Raw genomic sequence first — 15,520 nt, 5'->3', positions numbered from 1 at the left:
AATGTAAAAGGTCTGAGAGAAAAGTTCACAACAGGAAAAGGGAGTGTATCATAGACCTTGTGAAGGTCAGAATGGTGAGATAGCGACTGGTTAATGTGCGACAGCTTTGACTGGGGCTTTGTACTTGCTGGATTAAGGGGGAGAGAGTAAAAAGAGATAAGATGGATTCCAATGGAGGAACCTTCAAAATGTAAAAACAAGGATGAAGTAGTGAGACCTTTTGGGGAGGGCTTTCATCCAAACACCAAGACAAAGAACTTAAGCTGTCATTGGTTGATGAAGTTTTGGAGGAATCTCTAAAGGTTAAATGGTCTTGTCAATAACCTGGGCTCAGGCCCACCCCTAAAAAGAGAATAAAAAGTGACACCCCAAGGGCTTGCACACAGACTGTGGAAGGGAGAGCCGAACAGCTGGTCGAACACTCTTTTAAGAGTGATCCCATGTTCACCATCGAAGGCCCTAGAGAGAGAGAGGCCAGAAGCCAGAGAACTGTTTACACATGCCAGCCGTCTGTCTGATCGGGTCCGATATCAGCTGCTTGTCACGGTCGTATGTTTTTGCTGTATTACTAGTGTAGTGTATGTACCCGTCTACCCTTAAGGAAATTATTGTATGTAACCGTTCACCTTTAAGGGAACTACTTTAAGTGTGGCACTACTTGTTTGGCTTCTGTATACTGTAATACCGACAGTGACCACACCAGTATATAAGTGTTGTGACAGGATAACTGGGGCAGATTCGCCCGGACCTTCGAATAGTAAAGACCTGTTTGTTGTTATTTCTGAAGTCTGTGTATTTATTAACTGCACAACCCACAGACTTTACAGTGGCGACGAGTCCGACCGTACCCTGCGGCAAGATTACCAAAGCAAGAAGAGCGTCGAAGAGAGGCAACCGCCCTCGTCGTGCTGCTGGAAGAAAACACGAGGCTGCAGCAGGAGAAAGGTGGAAGACTTTAGCAACAAAAGCTTCCGTCTGCAACAGGCACTGACTACCCTTCTACCACGGTACAGAGTGAGCCGATCAGGGAACAAGGCGGCCGAAGAGACTGTGAGTAGGGGAAGGTGTAGAGAATATCCGGAGGATAAGGGCAGAGCACTCGACCTCGGTCGAGGGGGAGCTGAGCCGGTCAAAAGTCGGGTCCAACGGCGTCGGGTGACAGCCGGACCGCGATCGGTGGGAAAAATCCGGGCAGCGACCGCAGCCACGAAGCGCTGAGCCTGCGAGTAGGCACGGGAAGAGAAACCCAGCTGCAGCTGGGGAGGGAAACACCGGTCTGCGAGAGGGCTGGGGAGGCGAACGGGAACCGTGCGGGTGAGAGCCGGGTGCGGAGAGAGAGACTGCGAGGAGCCAGTCCAGCGGCTGAGCTGTTCTCCACCAACGGGGTACTCAGAGCCGGCAAAACCGAACGTGCGGGAGTGGGTGAGAGACACAGCCGAAAACGGGGTGAGAGACTGCACGAGAGCCAGTCCAGCGGCTGAACTGTTCTCCACCAACGGGGTACCCAGGGCCGGTAGCACCGAACGTGCGGGTGAGAGAGCGACAGAGCCGGGTACGGAGAGAGAGACTGCGCGAGAGCCAGTCCAGCGGCTGAACTGTCCTCCATTAACGGGGTGTACCCAGCGCCGGTTGGGCCGTGCGGGCGGGAGGAAAAGACATAGCCGAGTAAGGGGAGCTGTGCGGAAGCCAGCCAGCGGCTGAACCTGTCCGCTGTGGGGGAAGCGTACCCCTTCCACCGGGAAGAAACGCGTGAAGCCGCCATTAGGCGGAGAAGACGCCAGAAGCGGGAAACCGCCATTGAAGTGGGCGGGGCGAGAAAGGAAGAGCGGGAAACCGCCATTTTCGCGGGAAAACCGCCATCTTGATTGACATACCGCCATTGAAGTGGGGGGGGGGGAGAGAAAGGAAGAGCGGGAAACCGCCAAATTCATGGGAAAAGCCGCCATCTTAGAAAAAAAAAAATACATAAGAATTTAAAGAAATATTTGTGTTGTACCCAAAGAAAGGAAGATGCCTAAGCGTGGGGACAGCAACGATTTTAACTCCGAAATAGAAGACTGGCCCACGTACGTGGAACATATTGAGATACATTGTAAGGCTAACAAAATAGCTAAGGAGGAAAAAGCTGTAACCTTACTTAACATGATGGGTGCGAAAACATTCGGGTTGTTGAAACATCTTCTCTCTCCAGCTAAACCGGCGGATCAGACTTTCGAGGATATAGTAGCGGTGCTGAAGGATCACTTGAACCCCACACCGTTGAAGCTGGCTGAACGATTCAGATTCTATGCGAGAACGCAGAAGAAAGACGAAAGCAACGCGGAATACTTGGTCGAACTGCGGAGGCTAGCGAAACACTGCCAGTTCGGAGGGAATCTGACAGAGGCACTACGAGACAAGTTCGTATGTGGATTGTCCAAAGAAGGGACGCAAAAGCGACTACTGGAAGAGAACAACCTCACACTTGACAGGGCTGTCCTTATAGCCGCATCATACGAAGCCGCAGCAAAAGGAACGGCGGTAATGCAGCGGAAGGCGGTGGCACTAGGGGTGGACCACATCACCTCAAGGACTACGAAATGCTATCGTTGTGGGAAGACAACACACGACCAGAAGCGTTGCTGGGGTAAAAACCAAGAATGCTGGAAATGTGGCAAGATCGGGCACATAGCTAAAGTGTGCCGGTCAGGAATGACGTACAACAATAACGAGTCCTCACAAAAATGGTACAGAAAGGTACAAGAGGTGACTAGGAAGAGTCTGAAGGAACAGAAGTCGGACTCACACTCCAAACACAAAGGACTGGACAGTCTGAGAATCCACAACGTGAGCAATGAAGCCGACCGACAAACTATTTGGATAACGTTACAGATTGAGAAGGTCCAAGTAAAAATGGAAGTAGACACCGGATCGGCGTTGACTGTCATGAATAAGCATGACTATAAAAAGTTTTTCAAGCATATTCCACTACGGAATACGGATCTAGTGCTGCAGACATACACGGGGCACAAAGTATTCCCCATCGGAAAACTAGAGGTTAAGGTGAGATACCAGGATAAAGTTCACCACCGGTTAGATCTGTATGTGTTGCCTGAGGGAGGTCCACCACTTCTGGGACGAGAGTGGATCCGAAAAATAAAGATGGACTGGCATGCACTAAACACCATGAAGGTGGAGTCCGAAAAAGAGGATGTCAAACCTGAACGGTTGTCCAGAATATTAGACGAAGCTAAAGAGGTATTCCAGCAAGGACTGGGAATGCTGCGAGGTATTAAAGCAAAGGTCAAGATTGCAGAACATGCAAGCCCAAAGTTTTTTAAGGCCAGATCGGTACCGTACGCAATACGACCAGCAGTAGAGGCAGAACTAGAAGAACTTGAACGATCAGGGGTTCTGTCAAAAGTAGACTGGAGTGAGTGGGCCACGCCCATTGTTCCCGTCATGAAATCCTCACCAAGTAATAAGCCAGGGGGACCGGGGAAGGTCCGTATCTGCGGAGATTTCAAGATCACAGTGAATCCGGTACTTCACACGGTACAATACCCGCTTCCGCGGATTGAAGATATTTTTGCTTCATTGGCTGGAGGGAAGCACTTCACGAAGATAGACTTGGCTCAGGCATATTTACAGATGGAGGTTGAGGAAGAGTCACGCCAATACCTCACCATCAACACTCACAGAGGCTTGTATTGCTATAATAGACTGGTCTTTGGAGTAGCTTCAGCGCCAGCAATTTGGCAGAGGGCCATGGAACAGGTGTTACAAGGAATTCCAAGCACGCAGTGCTACTTAGATGATATTCTAATCACGGGAAAAGATGAGGAAGAACACCTCACGAATTTGAAACTGGTACTCACCAGGTTGAAGGAGTATGGCCTTCGGGTTAATCGCAAGAAGTGTGAGTTCTTCCAAAAACGGATCTCATACTGCGGTCATGTCATTGACCGAGAGGGACTACATAAGTCACCGGAAAAGATAGAAGCGGTCGTGAAGGCCCCCGCTCCAGGAAACGTGTCACAGCTAAGGTCATTCTTGGGGTTGATTAATTACTATCACAAGTTTCTGCCAAATTTACCTACGGTGCTGCATCCGCTAAATGAGCTGTTGCGGAAAGAAACACCATGGAGGTGGAGTGAAGAATGCAAAAAGGCTTTTCGCAGGAGCAAGGAGTTGATTACCCCTGAAGAAGTGTTGGCTCATTTCAACCCAGCATTACCCCTTCGGCTAGCTTGTGATGCTTCCCCGTACGGAATTGGGGCAGTACTTTCACACAGACTACCAAATGGCTCGGAAAGGCCGGTGGCATTCGCGTCCCGATCATTGACACCAGCGGAACGAAATTACGCCCAGATAGATAGGGAGGCCCTCAGTCTTGTGTGGGGTGTGAAGAAATTCAACCATTACCTGCAGTGTAAGAGGTTCACATTGCTGACGGACCACCAGCCGTTGGTGTCCATATTCAACCCAAACAAGGCCGTTTCTACCATGACGGCACAAAGGTTACAAAGATGGTCAGTTTTACTTGGGGCACACCAGTATGATATTGAATACAAACGGTCCAAACAGCATGGAAACGCTGATGGGCTATCACGCTTGCCATTGCCGATGGTAGAAGAAGCGAGGACAGTGGACCCAGTAGAGTTGTTCCACTCATCAATCGGAATAGTGCAGGGAGTTGAGAAGAGTTACTCTGAGATTTGGGGTGAGATAGCTTCCCAGGTGGGTGCGAAGAAATGTAAAGTTAAGGAAGCCAGGAATAGGCTGGCTTACGCGGCCCACTTGTGTGCTGTTCGCTTGGGAGGCAAAGTTGAACTCCTGAAAGAGAGAAATGCACAACTTGAAAGAGACTTACAGGACTGGCAAGGCCGATATGCCACAGTCTGTACACTTCTCCATCAAGAACAAGCCTTGGCAGATGAGGCACGACTTGCCTCAAGATGCCACCATCAGGTGTTTGAGGATAACAAGGCTTTAAAAATAAAAAATGAATCCCTAATCTCATAACTTGAGGACGCCAGGGGAGCCTTGAGCGAATTACTTGAAAAACCCCCTCTGGTGAGCACTGACCATACTCACTGCGAATTAAAAATTATGGAATTGAAGGGAAAGCTGGGGAGACAAACAGCTGCTGTTGCAGCCGTTAGTCGCCTTAAACCAGGGGATCCCAGTATTAACTGGGATGATCTAACAAGAAAAGCCCAGTGCAATAATAACCCCATCTGCCAAAATAGTCCCTCACCCTCTGCGCCTCCGCCTCCCTATCCAGGACAAACTGCCCCGGTAGAAACCAAGCAGGTTAATATAGTCACTACTACCACCCAATTTGGTGACTCTACACCCTTGGATGATGAATTCGATAATGATACCTCTTCTGTAGCCTACAACCTGTCCCCAAATGAGGAAGTAACCACTACCACCAGTAGAAGTTTGACCCCGGCAGAGTGCAAAGCACTAGCCAAAGAAATGGGGCCAATAAACTGGGGGACGAACCCAGTCGCCCTAACAAGTGATTGGGGTACATTCCGTCACTGTCACCCTGAGTTAGAGTTGACAGACTTAAAACAAGTTCTGTTGTCATGCATTTCACGGGAACTCAAGTTATCACTTTCACGGGAAATCTACGATAAAAGTAAGGGGTGGTGGGATGTTATGGATTCAGTTTGTTCCCGTTTGGGCATGGACACAGTTAATTTCACCCGTGCGGCTGGGGACGCCCGGCTAGAGGCTAATGAGCAGCCCGTAGCCTTTGCAAATCGATTGTATGATTTGTACAACCAGTCCCAGAAAAACTATAATGCTCAAGAGTTTTGGGACACAGAGGGATTTAAGCTGACATTCATTGATGCTCTCTTATGCCCCGTAAGGGAAGCTCTTGGTATTACTGTTCATCAGGGAACCCCGTGGGCTGATCTAGAGGACGCTTGCATTCGAGCTTGGGACCGAGTTAAATCGTCCCTCACTCCTACAGAGTCCAAAGTGTCAGCGATGGAGGGTCCTCTGACACCACAAACCCCTCCCCAGTGGGGAGACAAACGCCACATAATCTGTTATAACTGTTATAAGCCCGGACACTATGCTCACGACTGCCGCAATAGTCGACGTCCAAATAATGGCCCACGCTACCAACCCCCAATCTGTGAAGGTAACGGGTCTGATTTGAACTCTCCAGCAGCAGCTCGAGCACCTTTCGGCAGTAGTTGAGGCCAGGAAGCACAGTCAGGCGGGGGGGGGCAAAACGTTTCGGCTGTTTCTCGCAGTGGAGATGCGCTCCCAGACTCACGGCCCCAGTGACGGTCAGAGGCCTCCACGGTGACCTCTTGTCTTCTCCTGTCTGGTACGGGGAGGACGGACGACCTTTTGTCTGGGCCACTGATCATAGAGGCCGCCACCATGTAATGCTTGTGGATTCCGGTTATGCTGTGACTATTTTACATGACCCCACTCCCTTTTCCCATTCTGGCACCACCCTAAACCTTTCTGGCTTTAATGCTTCTACTCAGTTAGCTAATCAGGGTTTGAGCTCCACAGCCTTGTCCATTGATGAGAATTCCGTCGATGTCACCTCTCCTATATATATGACCACCCATGACCAGAAAGGTATCCTCGGAAGTGACACGTTGCATAAACAGCGTGCTGTCCTCGACTATGCTAATAATTGTCTTTGGTGGCACTTTAATGAGGGACCACCGACACCTATTTCAGATGCCCATTCAATATATGCAATTAAAAAACCTGAGGATTTCACCCTTCCCGGGACTGAAGACCCCATGGTTAATACATTAATTCATAAATTTTCAGAGGTTTTTGCTAAGTCCAAACATGATTGTGGTAAGATGTCGGGAGATGAGGAGATTAATGGACCCTCCCACCCTCCTGTTAAGCAGTATTCCATTCTGGCTGAGAGTAAACCTTATGTTCGGTCTACTATCGATTCATTGTTAAAGCAGGGTGTTATCCGCATTGGCACTTTTACCACTAATTCTCCAACCTGGCCAGTTAAGAAGCCAGACAATATCTGGCGTCTAACAATTGATTATCACAAGCTTAATTTGGTAACCCCAGCTTGTGCCCCTGTTGTTCGGGAGACTCCCACTCTCTGTCCCAGATTCCACCAGGTAGCTGCTGCTTCTCCACCTTTGACATTTCAAACGGCTTCTGGAGTATTCCTGTTAAGTCAGAAGATCAGTACAAGTTTGCCTTCACTTTTGAAGATCAAAGTTATACTTGGACATGTTTACCTCAAGGCTTTCACAACGCCCCAACTATATTCCACAAACGGATGGCTCAGGCACTGAAACCTTTTTCGAGACCCGACTGCCTGCTGCAGTATGTTGACGACCTTTTGCTTGCAACGCCTGACAAAACGACTCATACAGGGTATTAAATTAATGGAAGAGCTATTAGGCCTTCTTCTAAAAGCTGGGCTGAAAATTAACCCTAAAAAGGTACAATTGTTACAGCCAGAAGTGACATTTTTAGGGGGTTCTGTGGGACAAAAGGGACTCAGCCCTGACCAGCATAAGATTGAGGTGATTCAGCATTTACCATTGCCCGCATCCAAAACCGCACTTCGTTCCTTCCTGGGCCTAGTGGGATACCAGCGCTCATTTATTCCCAGATTTGCGGAGCTAGCCAAACCATTATATGAACTGTTAAAGGGTGAAGAGGACGCTGTGGCCCGTGACTGGACCACCAAACATACAACGGCTGTGTCCCTCCTTAAAACTGCTGTTATGCAAGCCACATGCCTGACAAGCCCTGACCGGGAGAAGCCTTTCCACCTGGAGGTGGGATCCACCGATCAGAGTCTTGCTGCTGTTCTGTGCCAAGAGGTACAGGGTAAACTTATGCCAATCGCATTCGCCTCCCGTATTTTGAATGGCGTGGAAAAGAATTTCACTGTGTGTGAGCGACATCTGCTAGCCACTTCTTGGGCAGTCAAACACTTCACGTTTATTACTGGGCTGAACAAAATGATCATACATAGCCCCCACACCCCTTTGAATCTTTCACTTAAACCAGGGGACACTTTGGTCTCCTCTGCCCGACTCAGTCACTGGATACTTCTGTTAACTCAGAGATTTGGAAATAACACCAAGGCAGACAACTTTACTACCTCAGCTCCTACTGTATGAGGGGGGAAGCCATGAGTACCCCCTTCCACCACTGGAGTGCGACGGTCACCCTGTCTCTCCTACTCCGCTAAGTGACACCCAGAACGTCTACATTGATGGGTCATCCTATCACAGGGACGGAAAGCCCCTTACTGAATTTGCAGTAGTCATGCCTGACCGAGAACTTAAGTATAAATGCATTCCCCACTCTGCCCAATATGCTGAAGTTGCAGCCCTGGTGACAGCAATCCAAATTACTCATGACATACCTGTTAATGTCTGGTCAGATAGTGCCTATGCGATTAACACTTTGTTATCTTTACCGCTGTATGCTAGGAAATAATTTTTGCACTGTTGATGGCAAGACCCTGCTCCATGCAGACCTCTTTGCTTCCCTTTGGGACTCTTTAAATTCACGATCAGCCCCTGTCTGTGTTGGTAAGGTAAAGTCCCATTCACCTTCTTCAGATGTACATACCCAGGGTAACTCACAGGCAGATCATGCTGCCAAGGACACCGCCGTTAATGGTGACCTCTGGAAAGCCCCTACCCCTCCCTTAAGATCAGTCTCGAGTATGCAAGGTGGGGACATCGACCTCCCTTCCCTCCAGTCCAGTTATTCCCCCTATGCAGTTGTTATTGCATGGCATCAGAATGGATGTCCATTACCTCAGCCCACTCCATGGGCTGCGGACACACAATTGGCTCCGGATCAGTCTGGGGAAGCTGCTCCCCTGTTAATATTCAACCCCCACATGCGGTGGCTATCATCTGATCTCCCGGTCGTCTGTGTTCCCCCATCCATGGCACTCGAAATTTTTGATCTCCTGCACTCACATCCGGTAGGAGAGCTGATGCAACTGTTCAGAAACTGCGCAAATTTGCATGGTATCTTGATTGCATCACAGATGTCACTCATAGGGTGAATCGTTGTCTGCCCTGTTTACAGCACAATCCAAGTGCCCACACTAATCGGGCACTGTTGCGCCGTCCCCCTCCTCCCGATGGGCCGTGGACCCACCTTCAAATTGATTTTATAGGGCCCTTACCTACAGGACCTTCGGGCTTGCGGTATTGTCTGGTTATAGTTGATAAATTTACTAAATGGATGGAGGCTTTTCCATGTAAAACAAACACCGCATTGACAGCAGCTCGCCTTTTATTGGGTGAGGTGATCTGCAGGTGGGGAGTGCCAATTCAAGTTGATAGTGATCAGGGATCACACTTTACCACCCAAATTTTTACCGAATTGCAACGGATAATCGGTATCTCGCATAAACTTCATATCTCCCATTACCCACAATCATGTGGTGTAGTGGAAAGTGGAAACCGAACTCTGAAAACTATGTTAAACAAATTTTGTGCAGATCACCCCACCAAATGGTCCAGTATGTTGCCAATGTGTCTAATGGCTATTAGATCCACCCCGCATAGCACAACGGGTACCTCACCCTACCAGGCTATGACCGGGTGACTAATGCGAATGCCAGCCCATCTGTTAACCCCTTCAGCCACACCCTTAGTACAGGGAATTGCCAACCAAAAATGGCTTGAAATGGTGGTAGAGAACATAGAACAAACTAACATGTTTGTAGCTACACAAACAGGCAAATCAAAAAACCAGGTAAAGAAATACTTCGAAAAGAAGGTCCGACCATTTGTGTATCAAATGGGAGATGTTGTAATGGTACTAAACTATGGGAAGAAGCAACATTGCTTCGAACCAAAGTGGAATGGCCCCTTCCCGATTATTGACTGGGCCAGTCCTTCGGTTTATCTGGTGCAATTTCCTGGGAAAAAAAGGAGGGCCAAGGTGGCTAAATGGTACCATATCAATCAGTTGAAAACTGTGAAAGAATAAATATTCCTGGTTACATGATAAACTGTAGCTTTCTTCACAATTTCTGTATTCTTTGTTTTGTATCATTGTCACTTGAAATGTATGTACTTAGTCGACGTGCTAATTGTAAGACTGAATTATAACTGTGACTGTAATAATTGTGTTTTGTAGGTAACAGAGCGTGGGAAAAGCCAATACGATCCAGTATGAGCTGCACAATTATGTGGCACAATTCAGGTACGACATTCTCCTGTTGTCTGAGGAATTCAGTGAGCTTGTGATGCAACTGGACTCCCCCCTAAAGCAATTTTATGTTTTGGAGCAAGACAACTCGAGAATAGACATTGAAATTAACAGCATCGGGGACGATTCACACTGGTGGATATTGGGGTTTATATATCAGCTCACCTATAGGTTTGTATCATTTCACACGCTCTGGTAGTTCTCCAACTTGTAATGACAGTTTATTTGATATATGTAACCTGTGTAGTAAAACTTTGATGCACAAGCCAAATGTGTATCTATAATCATGACTAACTGTACTAATGAATTAATGACGGATGAAAATCAGAGGCAATGTAGAGGAGACCCCAGGCGGGGTAAGATCAGGAAAGATAGAAGAAACAGAGGATATCCCAGGCGGGGCAGAATTGGTACACCGGAATAGTGAATTGAACCGTCGAACCAATAATTTAGAGTTGGCACGGTTGGTAGAGGTTCGTAAATGAGAGGTCAAAATAGAGTTTTTCTCCCTCTCAAGGTGGGGACTGTTAGAAACTAGGGGTGCCTAAAAATGTACATAGCCCAAGTAGCTGCAAGTTGCTATGTATTTTTGAAAGGAAAAAAAAAGTATAAAGCAACAGCTATTGAACACTGAAAGCAGCGCAAAACCATAATTCATGGGAATGTAAAAGCTCTGAGAGAAAAGTTCACAGCAGGAAAAGGGAGTGCATCATAGACCTTACTTGTGAAGGTCAGAATGGTGAGATAACGACTGGTTAATGTGCGACAGCTTTGACTGGGGCCTTGTACTTGCTGGATTAAGGGGGAGAGAGTAAAAAGAGATAAGATGGATTCCAATGGAGGAACCTTCAAAATGTAAAAACAAGGATGAAGTAATGAGACCTTCTTTTGGGGAGGGCTTTCATCCAAATACCAAGACAAAGAACTTAAGCTGTCATTGGTTGATGAAGTTTTGGAGGAATCCCTATAGGTTAAATGGTCTTGTCAATAACCTGGCCTCAGGCCCACCCCTAAAAAGAGAATAAAAAGTGGCTTGCACACAGACTGTGGAAGGGAGAGCCGAACAGCTGGTCGAACACTCATTTAAGAGTGATCCCATGCTCACCATCGAAGGCCCTAGAGAGAGAGAGAGAGAGAGAGAGTGAGGCCAGAAGCCAGAGAACTGTTTACGCATGCCAGCCGTCTGTCTGATCGGGTCCGATATCAGCTGCTTGTCACGGTCGTATGTTTTTGCTGTATTACTAGTGTGTTATATTCTGTCCTAAACTCTGATTAAACACAATATACCCACCATATTGGTTTGCCCTTGATCCTGTTTACCAGAGATACGGGAATCTCAACAATTCCAAGCCATAATATCCCTGAAATAAAAACAAAATGCTGGAAACACTCAGCCCGTCAGGCAGCATCTGTGAAGAGAGAAACAGAGTTAACGTTTCAGGTTGATGACCTTTAATATCCCTTAGATGGATTGCCCAGTAATAGCATAGGTTTGGGAATGCCTAGTCCCCCTTTGAGCCTAGGCAGTTGTAGGCATCCTAAATGTATTTGCAGCCATTTACTTACCCAGAGGAATGCTGCTGGGTTCCTGTCCAGATCATGGAATTGCTGGGCCTGGATCTGCGATGGTTGATGAACCAGTACAGGGTATTTATATTTGTTGTACTGTGAAGGAATAAGCCATATAACCTATTCAGAAAAAGACACCATTCTATGAAAGAATTCTGGCCTTATTAAAACATGACAAGCTGGGTCTGGAAATCTAGAAACCTAACGATGGAAAAGCTGTGATAGCATTCTGGCTATTGAGATAAGATAAGTTGTTGACACTGAATCAATAATCTTATTGAAACAGAAGGTTAAAGGCTTCTGAAGCCTGAACCTTTGGGAACAAGACAATAGTTACAAGGTATTCTAATTTATACCTCGTAAAGGAGCACATAAAAGTAACAAACATCTGCCTTCATAAAAATGATACCAAGTAAAGCGCACCTGCTGTTACACCATTTTTTATGATAAATTTAGAACACCTAGAGAAGAGACATAATTCTGTAGTGGTACCAGCTGAGGTGACTGTAAGAACTGCAGGGGTCAGCAGAAAAATGACTAGAGATAATTAGCTTACATCAGCAGAAAACCTTAAAGGAAACACCACTGGAAAAGGGTATAAATATTGAACTCCCAAATGGGATAATAGACTCGCTTAAAGGGGCAAAGCAATTCTCGGCTTCAGAGGCAGCTCTATAAGTCTCCAACTCTTTGTACCTCGGGGAACAAGGTACTGTATTTGATTTTGGTGGATATCCTGAATAAACTTTAAGAACTGTAAAACTGTAGCGAAGTTAAGATTTGATAGTAAGGATCTCTGATAAGATTGTATAGCTTTCTCTTTTTGGAACTGTTAATGTTGCGATTGACTCACCAACTGTAAATTATATGTCAGTTCTTTAATAAATCTATATATTTTTAGAATTGTCTCACATAATACTTCTGTATCAAACTCGCAAACTCAATCTCTGTACACTCTTTGGTGAGGAGTTGCAGAATTCTGGGGGAGTTTTCCAGACCCTCATAATATGTTACAGTCTAGCTAAACTTATTAAAAGTGCTATCTGGAGGACGGTAACATTTTCAGGTTGTTCCTTTCCTTTAGGGAGAGATAGTCCGGACCTTTAGACCCAATTAAGCATCTTTAGGATTCGGCTACATCAAACTTAAGTTGAAAGTGAACATCTGAGGAATACGCCTGATCCAGGGTAGCCCTAAAGGGGCTAGGACTAGTAATTATCCTTTCAGTACTCCTCTGCCCAAGAGGTGAAACTGGTCGACTGCAACATCTATCCAGACCATAATTCCACCTCATTCAGCAGTATGTGCTCAGGTAGCTCCAAATTAAAATGCTTGAAGAATTGTTCCCACCTATAGCCAAGAACAAGCTTGAAATTCTTCAAGCATTTTCATTTGGAGGTACCTGAGCACATACCACTGAATAAGGTGGAATTATGATCTGGACAGATGTTGCAGTCAACCAATATCACCTCTTGGGCAGACAAGTACAACAAATATAAATATGCTGTACCATCTTTCTCCATATCCTGGGCTTTAAGAAAAGCTGAAAGATGAATTAACAAGCCTTTAATAGTAACAAAAGCCACTGATTTACAGTTTCAAGGCAAATATGCACATAATCATAGAGCTGGAGCCTAGCAATATTGCAAAAGCCACTATAGTACACCAATAAAAAGGCAATTTGACATTTAATCATTGTAAATTAGAGACCCTGATAATATATTGTATGTTGCATGGCACAAAACAACTCTTTCCACCACCCCCACTCCCCACCCCTTCTGCTTCAATCCAATTGGATGTCACAGCAAAATTATGACATCATAAAGTATCCTCTACAGAGTGCAGCTGTACTGTCTGAAATCATCTCCAAGTGCCCTCACACAATGTATAAAGGCTCTGTCCTATTCTGCACAGTGGTATGACTTATATTTTACAAGTGGGTTATAAGCAATTTCACAAGTGGAATCAAATTTCACAGCTGGAAGCAGCGCAGCGAGCAATGCTTTGTGGTACTAATTCAAGAATGCCAAGGGGAATGATGGAAGCGATTAAATCCTCCTATGAGTTCCTGATCTCAATTGTACCAGGGATCTTCAGAACTTTAGTCTACCATTCTCTCAAATGTGCAAATATAATGCAGGGAATCAACATTAACTACACTGATATGCCTTCTAGCACCATTGGTAGAGGCGTGAGAGCAGATGTTCCCATCTATCCTTCTGGCTATAGGAGGCACGTGATCTGTCCCTGACTGAGGCGCAGGGATATCATGGCGCTTAGTCATAGTTACACACCTACACTTCATTGAGGCAGTGTTTTCCCTGTTTGAGAGTTGTGCCAATACGAGCATGAGCTGTAGAGCCAGCTGCCAATCAATGCACACGCCCTTCATGGCTCAGAAGGTCAGAAATGCCCATTGGAAGTGTTTTCTAAAAATTGCTGTAAAATTGAATTTAAAAATGATCAACTCTTGCAGCATAAAACGATCAACTTTTATTTGTTTTTATGGGATGTGGGTGTCGCTGGCAAGGCCAGCATTTATTGCCCATCCCTAATTGCCCTCGAGAAGGTGGTGGTGAGCCACCTTCTTGAACCGCTGCAGTCAGTGTGGTGAAGGTACTCCCACAGTGCTGTTAGGGAGGGAGCTATAGGATTTTGACCCAGTGACGATGTAGTCAGGATGGTGTGTGACTTGGAGGGGAACTTGGAGGTGGTGGTGTTCCCATGCGCCTGCTGCCCTTTTCCTTCTAGGTGGAAGAGGTCGTGGGTTTGGGAGGTGCCGCTGAAGAAGCCTTGTCGAGTTGCTGCAGTGCATCTTGTAGAGGGTACACACTGCAGCCACGGTACGCCGGTGGTGGAGGGAGTGAATGTTTAAGGTGGTGGGTGGGGTGCCAATCAAGCGGGCTGCTTTGTCCTGGATGGTGTCGAGCTTCTTGAGTGTTGTTAGAGCTGCACTCATCCAGGCAAGTGGAGAGTATTCCATCACACTCCTTACTTGTGCCTTGTAGATGGTGGAAAGGCTTTGGGGAGTCAGGAGGTGAGACACTCACCGCAGAATACCTAGCCTCTGACTTGCTCTTGTTGCCACAGTATTTATGTGGCTGGCCCAGTTAAGTTTCTAGTCAATGGTAACCCCCAGGATGTTGATGGTGGGGGATTCAGCGATGGTAATGCCGTTGAATGTCATGGGGAGATGGTTAGGCTCTCATTTGTTGGAGATAGTCATTGCCTGGCACATCTGTGGTGCAAATGTCACCTGCCATTTATCAGCCCAAGCCTGAATGTCGTCCAGGTCTTGTTGCATGCAGGCATGAACTGCTCCATTATCCGAGGAGTTGTGAATGGCACTGAACATTGTGCAGTCATCAGCGAACATCCCCATTTCTGACCTTATGTTGGAGGGAAGGTCATTGATGAAGCAGCTGAAGATGGTTGGGCCTAGGACACTGCTCTGAGGAACTCCTGCAGCAATGTCCTGGGGCTGTGATGATTGACTTTCAATCACTGCAACCATCTTCCTTTGTGCTAGGTATGATTTCAGCCAGTGCAGCATTTTTCCCCTGATTCCCATTGACTTCAGTTTTACTAGGGCTCCTTGATGCCACACTCGGTCAAATGCTGCCTTGATGTCAAGGGCAGTCACTCTCACCTCACCTCTGGAATTCAGCTCCTTTGTCTATGTTTGGACCAAGGCCGTAATGAGGATCTGCAATCTTCTGATAGTTGAACAATTCGCACCATGTCAAATACATGC

Source organism: Somniosus microcephalus, chromosome 6 (genome assembly GCF_052327205.1).
Source record: "Somniosus microcephalus isolate GS21.2 chromosome 6, FLI_Smic_1.0, whole genome shotgun sequence".
In the NCBI taxonomy this organism is placed as follows: Eukaryota; Metazoa; Chordata; class Chondrichthyes; order Squaliformes; family Somniosidae; genus Somniosus; species Somniosus microcephalus.
The sequence above is the reverse complement of the archived record's forward strand: the minus strand, read 5'-3'. Positions refer to the sequence as shown.